Source organism: Siphateles boraxobius, unplaced genomic scaffold (assembly GCF_051911475.1).
Source record: "Siphateles boraxobius isolate OS27281-9 unplaced genomic scaffold, OSU_SipBor_1 8, whole genome shotgun sequence".
Lineage (NCBI taxonomy): Eukaryota > Metazoa > Chordata > Actinopteri > Cypriniformes > Leuciscidae > Siphateles > Siphateles boraxobius.
This window is the reverse complement of record NW_027509208.1, coordinates 22,433,445-22,450,848: the sequence shown is the minus strand read 5'-3', so window position 1 is coordinate 22,450,848 and position 17,404 is coordinate 22,433,445. Positions and strand designations below refer to the sequence as shown.

At 42.2% G+C, this 17,404-nt stretch overlaps 1 protein-coding gene and 20 non-coding genes across 23 annotated transcripts in view; all 21 read right to left on the bottom strand.

Moving 5' to 3' along the window:
• Positions 1-17,404, bottom strand: part of opn8c (opsin 8, group member c) — a 136,161-nt gene that overhangs the window by 27,132 nt on the left and 91,625 nt on the right. The gene's annotated exons all lie outside the window — the stretch shown is intronic.
• trnal-caa (transfer RNA leucine (anticodon CAA)) lies at positions 4,618-4,729 on the bottom strand. The gene is made up of 2 exons: positions 4,692-4,729; positions 4,618-4,663 (listed from the first exon to the last, which is right to left on the bottom strand). It is a non-coding gene; the product is annotated as a tRNA-Leu (tRNA).
• trnal-caa (transfer RNA leucine (anticodon CAA)) lies at positions 5,423-5,534 on the bottom strand. The gene is made up of 2 exons: positions 5,497-5,534; positions 5,423-5,469 (listed from the first exon to the last, which is right to left on the bottom strand). It is a non-coding gene; the product is annotated as a tRNA-Leu (tRNA).
• trnal-caa (transfer RNA leucine (anticodon CAA)) lies at positions 6,371-6,482 on the bottom strand. The gene is made up of 2 exons: positions 6,445-6,482; positions 6,371-6,416 (listed from the first exon to the last, which is right to left on the bottom strand). It is a non-coding gene; the product is annotated as a tRNA-Leu (tRNA).
• trnal-caa (transfer RNA leucine (anticodon CAA)) lies at positions 6,597-6,708 on the bottom strand. The gene is made up of 2 exons: positions 6,671-6,708; positions 6,597-6,642 (listed from the first exon to the last, which is right to left on the bottom strand). It is a non-coding gene; the product is annotated as a tRNA-Leu (tRNA).
• On the bottom strand, positions 7,053-7,164 carry trnal-caa (transfer RNA leucine (anticodon CAA)). Its single transcript has 2 exons — positions 7,127-7,164; positions 7,053-7,098 (listed from the first exon to the last, which is right to left on the bottom strand). It is a non-coding gene; the product is annotated as a tRNA-Leu (tRNA).
• trnal-caa (transfer RNA leucine (anticodon CAA)) lies at positions 7,283-7,394 on the bottom strand. The gene is made up of 2 exons: positions 7,357-7,394; positions 7,283-7,328 (listed from the first exon to the last, which is right to left on the bottom strand). It is a non-coding gene; the product is annotated as a tRNA-Leu (tRNA).
• Positions 7,947-8,058, bottom strand: trnal-caa (transfer RNA leucine (anticodon CAA)). Its single transcript has 2 exons — positions 8,021-8,058; positions 7,947-7,992 (listed from the first exon to the last, which is right to left on the bottom strand). It is a non-coding gene; the product is annotated as a tRNA-Leu (tRNA).
• trnal-caa (transfer RNA leucine (anticodon CAA)) lies at positions 10,673-10,784 on the bottom strand. Its single transcript has 2 exons — positions 10,747-10,784; positions 10,673-10,718 (listed from the first exon to the last, which is right to left on the bottom strand). It is a non-coding gene; the product is annotated as a tRNA-Leu (tRNA).
• trnal-caa (transfer RNA leucine (anticodon CAA)) lies at positions 10,903-11,014 on the bottom strand. Its single transcript has 2 exons — positions 10,977-11,014; positions 10,903-10,948 (listed from the first exon to the last, which is right to left on the bottom strand). It is a non-coding gene; the product is annotated as a tRNA-Leu (tRNA).
• trnal-caa (transfer RNA leucine (anticodon CAA)) lies at positions 11,581-11,692 on the bottom strand. Its single transcript has 2 exons — positions 11,655-11,692; positions 11,581-11,626 (listed from the first exon to the last, which is right to left on the bottom strand). It is a non-coding gene; the product is annotated as a tRNA-Leu (tRNA).
• Positions 11,811-11,922, bottom strand: trnal-caa (transfer RNA leucine (anticodon CAA)). The gene is made up of 2 exons: positions 11,885-11,922; positions 11,811-11,856 (listed from the first exon to the last, which is right to left on the bottom strand). It is a non-coding gene; the product is annotated as a tRNA-Leu (tRNA).
• Positions 12,261-12,372, bottom strand: trnal-caa (transfer RNA leucine (anticodon CAA)). The gene is made up of 2 exons: positions 12,335-12,372; positions 12,261-12,306 (listed from the first exon to the last, which is right to left on the bottom strand). It is a non-coding gene; the product is annotated as a tRNA-Leu (tRNA).
• Positions 12,490-12,601, bottom strand: trnal-caa (transfer RNA leucine (anticodon CAA)). The gene is made up of 2 exons: positions 12,564-12,601; positions 12,490-12,535 (listed from the first exon to the last, which is right to left on the bottom strand). It is a non-coding gene; the product is annotated as a tRNA-Leu (tRNA).
• trnal-caa (transfer RNA leucine (anticodon CAA)) lies at positions 13,167-13,278 on the bottom strand. Its single transcript has 2 exons — positions 13,241-13,278; positions 13,167-13,212 (listed from the first exon to the last, which is right to left on the bottom strand). It is a non-coding gene; the product is annotated as a tRNA-Leu (tRNA).
• trnal-caa (transfer RNA leucine (anticodon CAA)) lies at positions 13,397-13,508 on the bottom strand. The gene is made up of 2 exons: positions 13,471-13,508; positions 13,397-13,442 (listed from the first exon to the last, which is right to left on the bottom strand). It is a non-coding gene; the product is annotated as a tRNA-Leu (tRNA).
• trnal-caa (transfer RNA leucine (anticodon CAA)) lies at positions 13,847-13,958 on the bottom strand. Its single transcript has 2 exons — positions 13,921-13,958; positions 13,847-13,892 (listed from the first exon to the last, which is right to left on the bottom strand). It is a non-coding gene; the product is annotated as a tRNA-Leu (tRNA).
• trnal-caa (transfer RNA leucine (anticodon CAA)) lies at positions 14,076-14,187 on the bottom strand. Its single transcript has 2 exons — positions 14,150-14,187; positions 14,076-14,121 (listed from the first exon to the last, which is right to left on the bottom strand). It is a non-coding gene; the product is annotated as a tRNA-Leu (tRNA).
• On the bottom strand, positions 14,740-14,851 carry trnal-caa (transfer RNA leucine (anticodon CAA)). The gene is made up of 2 exons: positions 14,814-14,851; positions 14,740-14,785 (listed from the first exon to the last, which is right to left on the bottom strand). It is a non-coding gene; the product is annotated as a tRNA-Leu (tRNA).
• Positions 17,014-17,125, bottom strand: trnal-caa (transfer RNA leucine (anticodon CAA)). The gene is made up of 2 exons: positions 17,088-17,125; positions 17,014-17,052 (listed from the first exon to the last, which is right to left on the bottom strand). It is a non-coding gene; the product is annotated as a tRNA-Leu (tRNA).
• Positions 17,243-17,354, bottom strand: trnal-caa (transfer RNA leucine (anticodon CAA)). Its single transcript has 2 exons — positions 17,317-17,354; positions 17,243-17,288 (listed from the first exon to the last, which is right to left on the bottom strand). It is a non-coding gene; the product is annotated as a tRNA-Leu (tRNA).

Below are 17,404 nucleotides of genomic sequence, written 5' to 3'. Positions count from 1 at the left end.
ACAACCTAGAACAGTTTTCCTCTGCGTTTACTGTCTGCAGTGCACAAGGAGACGGGCCGCTGCTCGAAGATCTCCTTTGGAGAAACTGTTGACTTTATACTCGAAAAATGTATCGCTCATAAAAAATTAATATTACCTCAGAATGAATTGCATTGTTAGCCCACCCCAAAACTTAAACAAAATAATATTAAATGCTGACCAAAACTTAATTATATTACTTTTTTTATATACTAAAAATGATATAATTTAATAAAACAAGCAAAATGTAATTTGTTTTGTCATATGAGTTATGGATGAATACACGTGAACATCTCAATTGTCAGTCAAGCAATGAATTAATGCATACATTAAATAATTATATTTTATATACTGACAACAATAAGAAACATGAGTAAATGAGTAAAAGAACAAATTAAAGTAACCATCACACAATAAACAAATGCATGCATATGAAACAAATCTTTATTCAAACTACAAGCATGTATTTGGGCGCTGAAGCCCACATCCTACTGCCATCTCAACACAGCGGTTCCCATTCTGCGGCTTTATTCTGATGAATTCACCAGAGGTGACCGTGCCTTCGTGCCGGAGCTTGTTGCTGCGCTGCGCTTCACAATCTGAGGCGATAAAGGCAGATGGAAAGATCTTATGACAGTCTCATCCATGGCACCGTTTCCAGGATTCAGCTCTGGGCTCCTCATCCTCAGTGCTCACACCAGTCTGAATAAAAACATGTTTAGTTACTTTATAGATTTGTTTATTTACCTTATTTACAGCACATTAGTCTAATGTCAACAGTGTTGACAACAGTGAATTAACGTTATCCTATCCTATGATAATGCCACACATACATCACTCAGATGTCTTTTTCATGTTGTGATGTGCTTATCTGCAATATGTCAATACTTACAATATTTTCCTTTCAGATGTAAATAGACATTTTAAATAAGCGTGTTTAAGATGTATATGGTTATGTAATTCCACTTTAGAGAAGTTACGTGTGCTTAGAGCTCCCCTGTTAGCTAGCTATACAAAACATGTTTTTACAGCAAAATCACAACTATACTATACTGTCTAACTACTTTACACCTTCAACAGTTAAAACGTCTACTCTATTGTAGTTTAACACATAAGGAACCGTGTTTACTCACATTTGAAAACCCCCGGCGTCGCTGATCTCCGTGATGTTTGATAATGACGTATGCTCTCGCGTGGCCTCCTGGGATAGAAGAGTATCCATCGGTTGAGCACTCAAAAATCGGGCCGGAAGCAGTAAGCCATCCGGGAACTTCTCCCCTACTCTTTTATGAATACTGATGTTTCGAACGTACTGCTTCCTTCACGTACTGTTTTCGCCTACTATATAGTAGGAAAGTAGGCACATTCGAACGCACTTAAGTCCAAATCTCGCGATAATTGGTACGTCACCCAGGTAATTCTCGCCTACTCTTTTGGATTAATACATACTTTTTCGCTCGCCTACTCTTTTCCCATACTAAATAGTAGGGAAGTATGCGGTTTGGAACGCAGCAATAGTCTTCATTTTCTAAAATTTTAGTATTTAAAACCCATATTCCTGGCCCTCTTTGCACTTTATTCCAGTCCGTTTTAAAAAATAAAAACTTGTGATCGCTCAAACTTGTGTCTTCATACTTAATATTTTCGATAAAATTCTCCACATTCCTCGTACATAAAATAAAGTCAATTCTTGTTTTGCACACAAAACTCCCTACTATTTGTCTCCTTGAAAATTCTTTTTTCCTTTCATTTCTTTCTCTCCACACATCTATTATATTATTTTCTGCCATTAATGCTTTTAATTCTTTTCTCCCTGTATCAGTTTTAAAAACCATTCCTTCTGCCATGTCATGTTTATTAAAAACCGTGTTAAAATCCCCCATCATTATTATTTCCTTATACTTCTTTACAATACTTCTTAAAACATTAAAAAACTCTTTCTTTTCTTTCTCTTCCGTTGGTGCATGTACATTTACTATAATCAATTCTCTTCCTTCATGTATTGTCTCAACCACCATACATTTCCCCATCGTATCTTTGTATAGAATTTTACTTGCTTTAAAAACATGATCCTTCATTAAAAAAGCCACTCTTCTTCCAAACCTCCCATCTCCGTTATTGTATAAAATCCCTTCTTCCCATCTCTTTTTAAAATCATTCATCACATTTTCTCTCCAGTTTGTTTCTTGTAGAACAACAATGTCTTATCTTTTACATTTTTCTTTTACATTTTCAAATTTCCTTAAGTTCAAAAGTCCTCTCGCATTAAAAGTCACACAACTTAGTACCATTAAAAATAAAAATAATAAATATTTAAAAACCATTATTCTTAGTCTTTCTCCTCCAGTTCCTTTAACACCTCAAACCTGTTTAAACACTCCATTAGTCCTTTTTTCAACACTTTTTTTCTTTCAGTTTCTATATTTGGCTTTACCTTTAGCAATCTTCTTCGTCCTTGTCCCCTCTCCACTTTTTTCTTCTCGTCCTCCTCCATCCTTATTTCTCCTTCGCTGTCTGTTTCTTTGTCTTGTTCTTTTCCTTTTTGTCCATGATTTGAAGATATGTCCATTGGTGTCAACTGCATGTCCTCTTCACTTATCTGTTCATCATCCTTTTCATTCCCTCCTTCTCCTTCTTGTCTGTTGTTTGTTCCTTCCTCTGCTTCCTTTGGTTGTGATTCGTCCTCTTCTTGGGTGCTTCTCAATATCCCTCCTCGTCTCCTCGCTCCTCTGTCCTCCATCCTATGACCCGGAAACCAATCAAGTACAGCCATCTTGAAGGACATCTCAATTCTCTAATTGCACCGCGAGGAGTCGAGGATCGAGGAGTGAGGAGGCTTTTAGAGGAGTCATGAGCGAGGATACACAGGTGTATCCTATGCGGAAGTGTTTTATTGACTAAACGTGACGCATGTATACATTCTCCTCCCCCTTCACATCGGTGACAATAATTTGAATTTGTACTTTACCCTTGCTGTTTTTATAAACCACACATCTCACATATTTCAACAGGGTATCTTGCTTTATTATTATTCATTATGAATTTCTTAAATAAACAAACTTCAACAACATAAGGGCAGATCCTTTGAGCGCTGCTGATGACGCTGTGAAGTGACGCTCAAGTGATCAAGTATACCAATGTATAAAAATGCTTTCATTCGATTCCTCCGTCCTCATTTTCTTTCCTTGCGTCCTTCCTTCACTACCTATAGGGGGAGGAGCTGAGGTGCTAGGAGAGGAAGCGAGGAAAGGAAACGAGGATGTACAAATAAGAAATGAGAAGCACCCCTTGTCTTTCCTCGTTGTTTCCTTCATGCACCTGTCTGTCCACCTGTACTTCCCTTCCTCCTACCTCCCCCTCCATCCAGCATTCACATTTATTTAACATTTCTTGGCAATCCGGGCACCTGACAGCGTTGCAATCTCGTGCAAAATGGCCCCTTTCCTCACACTTATAGCACTTGAAATCTGGGCAATCTTTCAGTAGATGTCCTGGGCTCATGCACAGCCGACAGGTCTTTACCTGGTGGCTGTGCATCACCCTAAAACACTGTGGCCCTTCTGCTGTTTCCAGCTTTGTGCTATAAGGGAGTGATGCCACTTCTTTAGGGAACCTCACCTTCACAAACCTGGTGCCATCTTCTACGTCAGTGCCCGGATAGCACCTTCTTTTGATTTTAGATATGGGGGAAACCCCCCATCCTTCCAATTTGTCCAAAATTTCATTATCCTCCAGGTAGACAGGTAGGTGCATGAATGAAAGAACGTAATCTTTATTTTGCAGCTTCTTTACTTCACAGTCCACTCCCTTTATTGTCAATCCATCGATTAAAACGTCGCACATTTCTTCCTGTTCTAGTGTCAGTTCATATTCCTTGCCTTGCCTGGGTCTTACAGCCAACACCTTTCCACTTCCAATTTGTTCCGAAATCGCATTAATTATATCCTCCGCTCTCACTCCACTCACGTTCTCCGTACCTACGATCACTGTTGCCTCTTTTAAATATTTTCTTTCACCAAATCTTTTCCTTGCTTCTTGATCCTTTCCATTCCCAGTTCTTTGTCGATTCTCTAGTCCAGTGTTGTTTGCCATTCGTGTTCCTCCCGCCAGTCCAGTGTCGTTTGCCATTCGTGTTCCTCCTGCCAGTCCATTGCCAATTAACGTGCGTGTTCCTCCAACCAGTCCAGTGTCGTTTGCCGTTAATCCGTCCATAATTGCAAAAAAAAAAAAAAAAAAAAACACCCTCCAGACAGCAAAAGCTGCTGTTAGGTGGTTTGAAAAGCAAAATAAAACGAAAGAAAACTAACTTAAAGTAAACAAAAAACTCGAAAAACAAAACACAATAGAAAAACAAAACTCGGGGAGAGCCTTCCTCTCCAACTGCTGCCAACTCACTTCCTGGATCATACCAAGTAGATCGGGCATGACCAAGGTGGTATGGCGTAAGTCTGGCGCCTTCTAGACCACTCGGCCATCCTGACACGCACAACTACCTCTGTTAAGCTCAGTCATATCACTGCCCATGGTGGAAAGAACACAAAAATATTGTGAGATTTATTTGCCTTTATCTTAATTCAAGTTCTCATTACAAAATCTCTTTCTCAGAAGTGGGGTTTGAACCCACTCCTCCATTCGGAGACCAGAATTCTCAAAAACATGGAAGATTGATATTATTTGAGTCTGGCACCTTAGACCACTCGGCCATCCTGACACTCACAAATACCTCGGTAAAGCTCAGTCATATCACTGCCCATGGTGGAAAGAATACAAAAAGTAATATGAGATTTTTTGCTGTTATATTTATTCTAGTTAACATTAAAAAAGCTATATGCCAGAAGTGGGATTTGAATGCAAGCCTCCATTCGGAGATCAGAATTCTCTACAACTGAGAAGGTTTATATTCCTTGAGTTTGTCACCTTAGACCACTCGGCCATCCTGACTCTTTCCACAACCTTTAAGCTCAGTGATATCACTGTCCATGGTGGAAAGAATACTAAAAATAATATGAGATGTATTGCTGTTACATTTATTCAAGTTCTCATTACAAAATCTCTTTGTCAAAAGTGGGATTCGAACCCACACCTCCATTCAGAGACCAGAATTCTCAACAACTGAGAAGGTTTATATTGATATCCTGACCCTTACAACTACCTCTTTATTGCTGTGACATATATTAAAGTTCACATTAAAATATCTCTATGCCAGAAGACGATTTGAACCCACGCCTCCATTCCGAGACCAGAATTCTCAACAACTGAGAAGGTTGATATTTCTTGAGTCTGGCGCCTTAGAACACTCGACCATCCTGACACTCACAACTACCTCTGTTAAGCTCAGTCATATCAAAATAACGTGAGATTTATTGCCTTTATCTTAATTCAAGTTCACATTACAAAATCTCTTTGTCAGAAGTGGGATTTGAACCCACGCCTCCATTCGGAGACCAGCATTCTCTACAACTGAGAAGGTTGATATTCCTTGAGTGTGACGCCTTAGACCACTCGGCCATACTGACACTCAGAACTACCTTTGTTAAGCTCAGTCATATCACAGCCCACGGTGGAAAGAATACAACTAATAATATGAGATTTATTGCTGTTATGTTTATTCATGTTCTCATTACAAAATTTCTCTGTCAGCATTGGGATTTGAACCCACGCCTCCATTCGGAGACCAGAATTCTCAACAGCTGAGAAGGCTGATAATCCTTGAGTCTGGCGCGTTAGATCACTCGGCCATCCTGACTCTTTGCACAACCTTTAAGCTAAGTCATATCACTGTCAATGTTGGAAGGAACACAAAAATAATGTGAGATTTATTGACTTTATCTTAATTCATGTTCACATTACAAAATCTCTTTGTCTGAAGTGGGATTTGAACCCACGCCTCCCTTCGGAAATCAGAATTCTCAACAACTGAGAAGATTGATATCCCTTGAGTCTGGTGCCTTAGACCACTCGGCCGTCCTGACTCTTTCCACAAATTTTGTGAAGCTCAGTCATACCACTGCCCATGGTGGAAATAATGCAACAAATAATATGAGATTTATTGCTGTTACATTTATTCAAGTTCTCATTACAAAATTTCTCTGTCAGCAGTGGGATTTGAACCAAATTTCTCTGTCAGCAGTGGGATTTGAACCCACGCCTCCATTCCTAGACCAGAATTCTCAACAGCTGAGAAGGCAGATAATCCTTGAGTCTGGCGCGTTAGACCATTCGGCCATCCTGACTCTTTGCACAAAATTTGTGAAGCTCAGTCATACCATTGCCCATGGTGGAAAAAAATACAACAAATAATATGATATTTATTGCTGTTACATTTATTCAAGTTCTCATTACAAAATATCTTTGTCAGAAATGGGATTTGAACCCACGCCTCCATTCGGAGACCAGAATTCTCAACAACTGAGAAGGTTGATATCCCTTGAGTCTGGCGCCTTCGACCACTCGGCCATCCTGACTCTTTGCACAACCTTTAAGCTCAGTCTTATCACTATCAATGGCAGAAGGAACACAAAAAGAATGTGAGATTTATTGACTTTATCTTAATTAAAGTTCACATTACAAAATCTCTCTGTCAGAAGTGGGATTTGAACCCACACCTCCATTCGGAGACCAGAATTCTCAACAACTGAGAAGGTTGATATCCCTTGAGTCTGGCGCCTTAGACCACTCGGCCATCCTGAATCTTTCCACAAATTTTGTGAAGCTCATACATACCACTGCCCATGGTGGAAAAAATAAGACGAATAATATAAGATTTATTGCTGTTATGTTTATTCATGTTCACATTACAAAATCTCTTTTACAGAATTTGGATTTGAACCCACGCCTCCATTCGTAGACCAGAATTCTCAACAGCTGAGAAGGCAGATAATCCTTGAGTCTGGCGCGTTAGACCACTCGGCCATCCTGACTCTTTGCACAACCTTTAAGCTCAGTCATATCACTGTCAATGGCAGAAGGAACACAAAAAGAATGTGAGATTTATTGACTTTATCTTAATTAAAGTTCACATTACAAAATCTCTCTTTCAGAAGTGGGATTTGAACCCACGCCTCCATTCGGAGACCAGAATTCTCAACAACTGAAAAGGTTGATATCCCTTGAGTCTGACACCTTAGACCACTCGGCCATCCTGACTCTTTCCACAAATTTTGTGAAGCTCAGTCATACCAATGCCCATGGTGGAAAAAGTACAACAAATAATATGAGACTTATTGCTGTTACATTTATTCAAGTTCTCATTACAAAATATCTTTGTCAGAAGTGGGATTTGAACCCACGCCTCCATTCGGAGACCAGAATTCTCAACAACTGAGAAGGTTGATATCCCTTGAGCCTGGCGCCATAGACCACTCGGCCATCCTGACTCTTTGCACAACGTCATATCACTGTCAGTGGCAGAAGGAACACAAAAAAATGTGAGATTTATTGACTTTATCTTAATTCAAGTTCACATTACAAAATCTCTTTTTCATAAATGGGATTTGAACCCACGCCTCCATTCTTAGAACAGAATTCTCAACAGCTGAGAAGGCAGATAATCCTTGAGTCTGGCGCGTTAGACCACTCGGCCATCCTGACTCTTTGCACAATTTTTAAGCTCAGTCATATCACTGTCAATGGCAGAAGGAACACAAAAAATGTGAGATTTATTGACTTTATCTTAATTAAAGTTCACATTACAAAATCTCTTTGTCAGAAGTGGGATTTGAACCCACGCCTCCATTCGTAGACCAGAATTCTCAACAGCTGAGAAGGCAGATAATCCTTGAGTCTGGCGCGTTAGACCACTCGGCCATCCTGACTCTTTGCACAACCTTTAAGCTCAGTCATATCACTGTCAATGGCAGAAGGAACACAAAAAGAATGTGAGATTTATTGACTTTATCTTAATTAAAGTTCAGATTACAAAATCTCTCTGTCAGAAGTGGGATATGAACCCACACCTCCATTCGGAGACCAGAATTCTCAACAACTGAGAAGGTTGATATCCCTTGAGTCTGGCGCCTTAGACCACTCGGCCATCCTGACTCTTTCCACAAATTTTGTGAAGCTCAGTCATACCACTGCCCATGGTGGAAAAAATACAACAAATAATATGAGATTTATTGCTGTTACATTTATTCAAGTTCTCATTACAAAATATCTTTGTCAGAAGTGGGATTTGACGCAATTGACACCATCTTCTCGACGAGAAGCTTGGGTTCGGGGGAACCTGACTGCCCTGCCGGGACGTTCGCAGCTGGCTACACGATGGACGCGTGGGAGAGGTGGCGGGTCGTGTGTCTGGCGGCTCTTTCCGTGGAGGACGTTGAAGATATCTACCTATTCGGCACCATGATAACAGGTCTTCTGCTGATTGGATTAGGCATTGCCCTGGTTTACCGAGGAACTAAGGAGACGGTGACAGCTGTCAAAAGCCCCGCAAGGCTGCCCGTGATGATTGAAGCGGTGGGCAGAGCTGTCTGCACTCAGACTGGGTCTATGAACCACAATATGGATAACATCATGGAGAAGCTCACAGCTTTGCAAAGGCAAATGGATCGTTTCCGAGACCAAAACGGACCAGGAGAATAGCCTGCATAAATTGAATGCGGCTACTCGCCCGAAGACCAAACAATCCCAATCTTATCTGTTTCGGCACCCCCCTACCAGCACTGGCCTTGGCCAAGGCCGCTGCTGGAACAACAACTCTCCCGGAAGAGCACTGCAGTGAGCCGCTCTTGCATCCCTTCCCCGACTCCTCAGACACCTGCTGATTGTTGACTCTGCCTGGGACATGATCAAGGTTGTCTCCATGGCAACTTGCTGTGTATCGCTATGACAATCCTGCGGACTGAGGCTCCTAGATTATGGTGCTGGCTTAGCGACTCTCTCCAGGCCTACACACACATGAACTTACACATACACAGATATGCACCTAACCCACACCCCATCCCACGCCTTCGCCGCTTCGTACCCCCAGTCTGACAGGCGGGTCTGTGACCAGCGCCATAATGGCTGCAGGACCGGATGCTGCTTGCCTGGGCTGGACTACCTCCATCCCCCACTCCCCACCATGTTGCAATGTCTTGTTTGTAGAGTGTACTGTTTATGTGCTAATGTTGCTGAGGTGTTTTTTCCTGTTCCCAGACTGTTCTCCTTACAGGAGCATAGTCTGGGGGTCGCCTTTTTTTCTCCTCACCTCTCCTCATGTCATGCTGGTTTTTTTTTCTCAAGTTGGCGCTGATATAGCAGCCTCGGTAACACCTTATTACCAAAGCAAATTCCTTGTATGTGCACAACACTACTTGGCAATAAAATTGATTCTGATTCTGAACCCACGCCTCCATTCGGAGACCAGAATTCTCAACAACTGTGAAGGTTGATATCCCTTCAGTCTGTCTGGCGCCTTAGACCACTCGGCCATCCTGACTCTTTGCACAACCTTTAAGCTCAGTCATATCACTGTCAATGGCAGAAGGAACACAAAATGAATGTGAGATTTATTGCCTTTATCTTAATTCAAGTTCACATTACAAAAACTCTTTTTCAGAAGTGGGATTTGAACCCACGCCTCCATTCGTAGACCAGAATTCTCAACAGCTGAGAAGGCAGATAATCCTTGAGTCTGTCTGGCGCGTTAGACCACTCGGCCATCCTGACTCTTTGCACAACCTTTAAGCTCAGTCTTATCACTATCAATGGCAGAAGGAACACAAAAAGAATGTGAGATTTCTTTGAGAAAATGAGAAAATTTCTCTGTCAGCATTGGGATTTGAACCCACGCGTCCATTCGTAGACCAGAATTCTCACCAGCTGAGAAGGCAGATAATCCTTGAGTCTGGTGCGTTAGACCACTCGGCCATCCTGACTCTTTGCACAATCTTTAAGCTCAGTGATATCACTGTCAATGGCAGAAGGAACACAGAAAAATATGAGATTTATTGCTGTTATGTTTATTCATGTTCTCATTACAAAATTTATCTGTCAGCATTGGGCTTTGAACCCACGCCTCCATTCGTAGACCAGAATTCTCAACAGCTGAGAAGGCAGATAATCCTTGAGTCAGGCGCGTTAGACCACTCGGCCATCCTGACTCTTTGCACAGCCTTTAAGCTCAGTCATATCACTGTCAATGGCAGAAGGAACACAAAAATAATGTGAGATTTATTGCCTTTATCTTAATTCAAGTTCACATTACAAAATCTCTTTTTCAGAAGTGGGATTTGAACCCACGCCTCCATTAGTAGACCAGAATTCTCAACAGCTGAGAAGGCAGATAATCCTTGAGTCTGGCGCGTTAGACCACTCGGCCATCCTGACTCTTTGCACACCCTTTAAGCTCAGTCATATCTCTGTCAATGGCAGAAGGAACACAAAAAGAATGTGAGATTTATTGACTTTATCTTAATTAAAGTTCAGGTTACAAAATCTCTCTGTCAGAAGTGGGATTTGAACCCACGCCTCCATTCGTTGACCAGAATTCTCAACAGCTGAGAAGGCAGATAATCCTTGAGTCTGGCGCGTTAGACCACTCGGCCATCCTGACTCTTTGCACACCCTTTAAGCTCAGTCATATCTCTGTCAATGGCAGAAGGAACACAAAAAGAATGTGAGATTTATTGACTTTATCTTAATTAAAGTTCAGATTACAAAATCTCTCTGTCAGAAGTGGGATTTGAACCCACGCCTCCATTCGGAGACCAGAATTCTCAACAACTGAGAAGGTTGATATCCCTTGAGCCTGGCGCCTTAGACCACTCGGCCATCCTGACTCTTTCCACAAATTTTGTGAAGCTCAGTCATACCACTGCCCATGGTGGAAAAAATACAACAAATAATATGAGATTTATTGCTGTTACATTTATTCAAGTTCTCATTACAAAATATCTTTGTCAGAAGTGGGATTTGAACCCACGCCTCCATTCGGAGACCAGAATTCTCAACAACTGAGAAGGTTGATATCCCTTGAGCCTGGCGCCTTAGACCACTCGGCCATCCTGACTCTTTGCACAACCTTTAAGCTCAGTCATATCACTGTCCATGGCGGAAGGAACACAAAAATAATGTGAGATTTATTGCCTTTATCTTAATTCAAGTTCACATTACAAAATCTCTTTTTCAGAAGTGGGATTTGAACCCACGCCTCCATTAGTAGACCAGAATTCTCAACAGCTGAGAAGGCAGATAATCCTTGAGTCTGGCGCGTTAGACCACTCGGCCATCCTGACTCTTTGCACACCCTTTAAGCTCAGTCATATCTCTGTCAATGGCAGAAGGAACACAAAAAGAATGTGAGATTTATTGACTTTATCTTAATTAAAGTTCAGGTTACAAAATCTCTCTGTCAGAAGTGGGATTTGAACCCACGCCTCCATTCGTTGACCAGAATTCTCAACAGCTGAGAAGGCAGATAATCCTTGAGTCTGGCGCGTTAGACCACTCGGCCATCCTGACTCTTTGCACACCCTTTAAGCTCAGTCATATCTCTGTCAATGGCAGAAGGAACACAAAAAGAATGTGAGATTTATTGACTTTATCTTAATTAAAGTTCAGATTACAAAATCTCTCTGTCAGAAGTGGGATTTGAACCCACGCCTCCATTCGGAGACCAGAATTCTCAACAACTGAGAAGGTTGATATCCCTTGAGCCTGGCGCCTTAGACCACTCGGCCATCCTGACTCTTTCCACAAATTTTGTGAAGCTCAGTCATACCACTGCCCATGGTGGAAAAAATACAACAAATAATATGAGATTTATTGCTGTTACATTTATTCAAGTTCTCATTACAAAATATCTTTGTCAGAAGTGGGATTTGAACCCACGCCTCCATTCGGAGACCAGAATTCTCAACAACTGAGAAGGTTGATATCCCTTGAGCCTGGCGCCTTAGACCACTCGGCCATCCTGACTCTTTGCACAACCTTTAAGCTCAGTCATATCACTGTCCATGGCGGAAGGAACACAAAAATAATGTGAGATTTATTGCCTTTATCTTAATTCAAGTTCACATTACAAAATCTCTTTTTCAGAAGTGGGATTTGAACCCACGCCTCCATTAGTAGACCAGAATTCTCAACAGCTGAGAAGGCAGATAATCCTTGAGTCTGGCGCGTTAGACCACTCGGCCATCCTGACTCTTTGCACAATCTTTAAGCTCAGTCATATCACTGTCAATGGCAGAAGGAACACAAAAAATGTGAGATTTATTGACTTTATCTTAATTAAAGTTCAAATTACAAAATCTCTTTGTCAGAAGTGGGATTTGAACCCACGCCTCCATTCGGAGACCAGAATTCTCAACAACTGAGAAGGTTGATATCCCTTGAGTCTGGCGCCTTAGACCACTCGGCCATCCTGACTCTTTCCACAAATTTTGTGAAGCTCAGTCATACCACTGCCCATGGTGGAAAAATACAACAAATAATATGAGATTTATTGCTGTTACATTTATTCAAGTTCTCATTACAAAATATCTTTGTCAGAAGTGGAATTTGAACCCACGCCTCCATTCGGAGACCAGAATTCTCAACAACTGAGAAGGTTGATATCCCTTGAGCCTGGCACCTTAGACCACTCGGCCATCCTGACTCTTTGCACAACCTTTAAGCTCAGTCATATCACTGTCCATGGCGGAAGGAACACAAAAATAATGTGAGATTTATTGCCTTTATCTTAATTCAAGTTCACATTACAAAATCTCTTTTTCAGAAGTGGGATTTGAACCCACGCCTCCATTAGTAGACCAGAATTCTCAACAGCTGAGAAGGCAGATAATCCTTGAGTCTGGCGCGTTAGACCACTCGGCCATCCTGACTCTTTGCACAATCTTTAAGCTCAGTCATATCACTGTCAATGGCAGAAGGAACACAAAAAAATGTGAGATTTATTGACTTTATCTTAATTAAAGTTCACATTACAAAATCTCTTTGTCAGAAGTGGGATTTGAACCCACGCCTCCATTCGTAGACCAGAAATCTCAACAGCTGAGAAGGCAGATAATCCTTGAGTCTGGCGCGTTAGACCACTCGGCCATCCTGACTCTTTGCACACCCTTTAAGCTCAGTCATATCTCTGTTAATGGCAGAAGGAACACAAAAAGAATGTGAGATTTATTGACTTTATCTTAATTAAAGTTCAGATTACAAAATCTCTCTGTCAGAAGTGGGATTTGAACCCACGCCTCCATTCGGAGACCAGAATTCTCAACAACTGAGAAGGTTGATATCCCTTGAGCCTGGCGCCTTAGACCACTCGGCCATCCTGACTCTTTCCACAAATTTTGTGAAGCTCAGTCATACCACTGCCCATGGTGGAAAAAATACAACAAATAATATGAGATTTATTGCTGTTACATTTATTCAAGTTCTCATTACAAAATATCTTTGTCAGAAGTGGGATTTGAACCCACGCCTCCATTCGGAGACCAGAATTCTCAACAACTGAGAAGGTTGATATCCCTTGAGCCTGGCGCCTTAGACCACTCGGCCATCCTGACTCTTTGCACAACCTTTAAGCTCAGTCATATCACTGTCCATGGCGGAAGGAACACAAAAATAATGTGAGATTTATTGCCTTTATCTTAATTCAAGTTCACATTACAAAATCTCTTTTTCAGAAGTGGGATTTGAACCCACGCCTCCATTAGTAGACCAGAATTCTCAACAGCTGAGAAGGCAGATAATCCTTGAGTCTGGCGCGTTAGACCACTCGGCCATCCTGACTCTTTGCACAATCTTTAAGCTCAGTCATATCACTGTCAATGGCAGAAGGAACACAAAAAATGTGAGATTTATTGACTTTATCTTAATTAAAGTTCAAATTAAAAAATCTCTTTGTCAGAAGTGGGATTTGAACCCACGCCTCCATTCGGAGACCAGAATTCTCAACAACTGAGAAGGTTGATATCCCTTGAGTCTGGCGCCTTAGACCACTCGGCCATCCTGACTCTTTCCACAAATTTTGTGAAGCTCAGTCATACCACTGCCCATGGTGGAAAAATACAACAAATAATATGAGATTTATTGCTGTTACATTTATTCAAGTTCTCATTACAAAATATCTTTGTCAGAAGTGGGATTTGAACCCACGTCTCCATTCGGAGACCAGAATTCTCAACAACTGAGAAGGTTGATATCCCTTGAGCCTGGCGCCATAGACCACTCGGCCATCCTGACTCTTTGCACAACGTCATATCACTGTCAGTGGCAGAAGGAACACAAAAAAATGTGAGATTTATTGACTTTATCTTAATTCAAGTTCACATTACAAAATCTCTTTTTCATAAATGGGATTTGAACCCACGCCTCCATTCTTAGAACAGAATTCTCAACAGCTGAGAAGGCAGATAATCCTTGAGTCTGGCGCGTTAGACCACTCGGCCATCCTGACTCTTTGCACAATTTTTAAGCTCAGTCATATCACTGTCAATGGCAGAAGGAACACAAAAAATGTGAGATTTATTGACTTTATCTTAATTAAAGTTCACATTACAAAATCTCTTTGTCAGAAGTGGGATTTGAACCCACGCCTCCATTCGTAGACCAGAATTCTCAACAGCTGAGAAGGCAGATAATCCTTGAGTCTGGCGCGTTAGACCACTCGGCCATCCTGACTCTTTGCACAACCTTTAAGCTCAGTCATATCACTGTCAATGGCAGAAGGAACACAAAAAGAATGTGAGATTTATTGACTTTATCTTAATTAAAGTTCAGATTACAAAATCTCTCTGTCAGAAGTGGGATATGAACCCACACCTCCATTCGGAGACCAGAATTCTCAACAACTGAGAAGGTTGATATCCCTTGAGTCTGGCGCCTTAGACCACTCGGCCATCCTGACTCTTTCCACAAATTTTGTGAAGCTCAGTCATACCACTGCCCATGGTGGAAAAAATACAACAAATAATATGAGATTTATTGCTGTTACATTTATTCAAGTTCTCATTACAAAATATCTTTGTCAGAAGTGGGATTTGACGCAATTGACACCATCTTCTCGACGAGAAGCTTGGGTTCGGGGGAACCTGACTGCCCTGCCGGGACGTTCGCAGCTGGCTACACGATGGACGCGTGGGAGAGGTGGCGGGTCGTGTGTCTGGCGGCTCTTTCCGTGGAGGACGTTGAAGATATCTACCTATTCGGCACCATGATAACAGGTCTTCTGCTGATTGGATTAGGCATTGCCCTGGTTTACCGAGGAACTAAGGAGACGGTGACAGCTGTCAAAAGCCCCGCAAGGCTGCCCGTGATGATTGAAGCGGTGGGCAGAGCTGTCTGCACTCAGACTGGGTCTATGAACCACAATATGGATAACATCATGGAGAAGCTCACAGCTTTGCAAAGGCAAATGGATCGTTTCCGAGACCAAAACGGACCAGGAGAATAGCCTGCATAAATTGAATGCGGCTACTCGCCCGAAGACCAAACAATCCCAATCTTATCTGTTTCGGCACCCCCCTACCAGCACTGGCCTTGGCCAAGGCCGCTGCTGGAACAACAACTCTCCCGGAAGAGCACTGCAGTGAGCCGCTCTTGCATCCCTTCCCCGACTCCTCAGACACCTGCTGATTGTTGACTCTGCCTGGGACATGATCAAGGTTGTCTCCATGGCAACTTGCTGTGTATCGCTATGACAATCCTGCGGACTGAGGCTCCTAGATTATGGTGCTGGCTTAGCGACTCTCTCCAGGCCTACACACACATGAACTTACACATACACAGATATGCACCTAACCCACACCCCATCCCACGCCTTCGCCGCTTCGTACCCCCAGTCTGACAGGCGGGTCTGTGACCAGCGCCATAATGGCTGCAGGACCGGATGCTGCTTGCCTGGGCTGGACTACCTCCATCCCCCACTCCCCACCATGTTGCAATGTCTTGTTTGTAGAGTGTACTGTTTATGTGCTAATGTTGCTGAGGTGTTTTTTCCTGTTCCCAGACTGTTCTCCTTACAGGAGCATAGTCTGGGGGTCGCCTTTTTTTCTCCTCACCTCTCCTCATGTCATGCTGTTTTTTTTTTCTCAAGTTGGCGCTGATATAGCAGCCTCGGTAACACCTTATTACCAAAGCAAATTCCTTGTATGTGCACAACACTACTTGGCAATAAAATTGATTCTGATTCTGAACCCACGCCTCCATTCGGAGACCAGAATTCTCAACAACTGTGAAGGTTGATATCCCTTCAGTCTGTCTGGCGCCTTAGACCACTCGGCCATCCTGACTCTTTGCACAACCTTTAAGCTCAGTCATATCACTGTCAATGGCAGAAGGAACACAAAATGAATGTGAGATTTATTGCCTTTATCTTAATTCAAGTTCACATTACAAAAACTCTTTTTCAGAAGTGGGATTGGAACCCACGCCTCCATTCGTAGACCAGAATTCTCAACAGCTGAGAAGGCAGATAATCCTTGAGTCTGTCTGGCGCGTTAGACCACTCGGCCATCCTGACTCTTTGCACAACCTTTAAGCTCAGTCTTATCACTATCAATGGCAGAAGGAACACAAAAAGAATGTGAGATTTCTTTGAGAAAATGAGAAAATTTCTCTGTCAGCATTGGGATTTGAACCCACGCGTCCATTCGTAGACCAGAATTCTCACCAGCTGAGAAGGCAGATAATCCTTGAGTGTGGTGCGTTAGACCACTCGGCCATCCTGACTCTTTGCACAATCTTTAAGCTCAGTCATATCACTGTCAATGGCAGAAGGAACACAGAAAAATATGAGATTTATTGCTGTTATGTTTATTCATGTTCTCATTACAAAATTTATCTGTCAGCATTGGGCTTTGAACCCACGCCTCCATTCGTAGACCAGAATTCTCAACAGCTGAGAAGGCAGATAATCCTTGAGTCAGGCGCGTTAGACCACTCGGCCATCCTGACTCTTTGCACAGCCTTTAAGCTCAGTCATATCACTGTCAATGGCAGAAGGAACACAAAAATAATGTGAGATTTATTGACTTTACCTTAATTAAAGTTCGCATTACAAAATCTCTCTGTCAGAAGTGGGATTTGAACCCACGCCTCCATTCGGAGAGCAGAATTCTCAACAACTGAGAAGGTTGATATCCCTTGAGTCTGGCGCCTTAGACCACTTGGCCATCCTGACTCTTTCCACAAATTTTGTGAAGCTCAGTCATACCACTGCCCATGGTGGAAAAATACAACAAATAATATGAGATTTATTGCTGTTACATTTATTCAAGTTCTCATTACAAAATATCTTTGTCAGAAGTGGGATTTGAACCCACGCCTCCATTCGGAGACCAGAATTCTCAACAACTGAGAAGGTTGATATCCCTTGAGTCTGGCGCCTTAGACCACTCGGCCATCCTGACTTTTTGCACAGCCTTTAAGCTCAGTCATATCACTGTCCATGGCGGAAGGA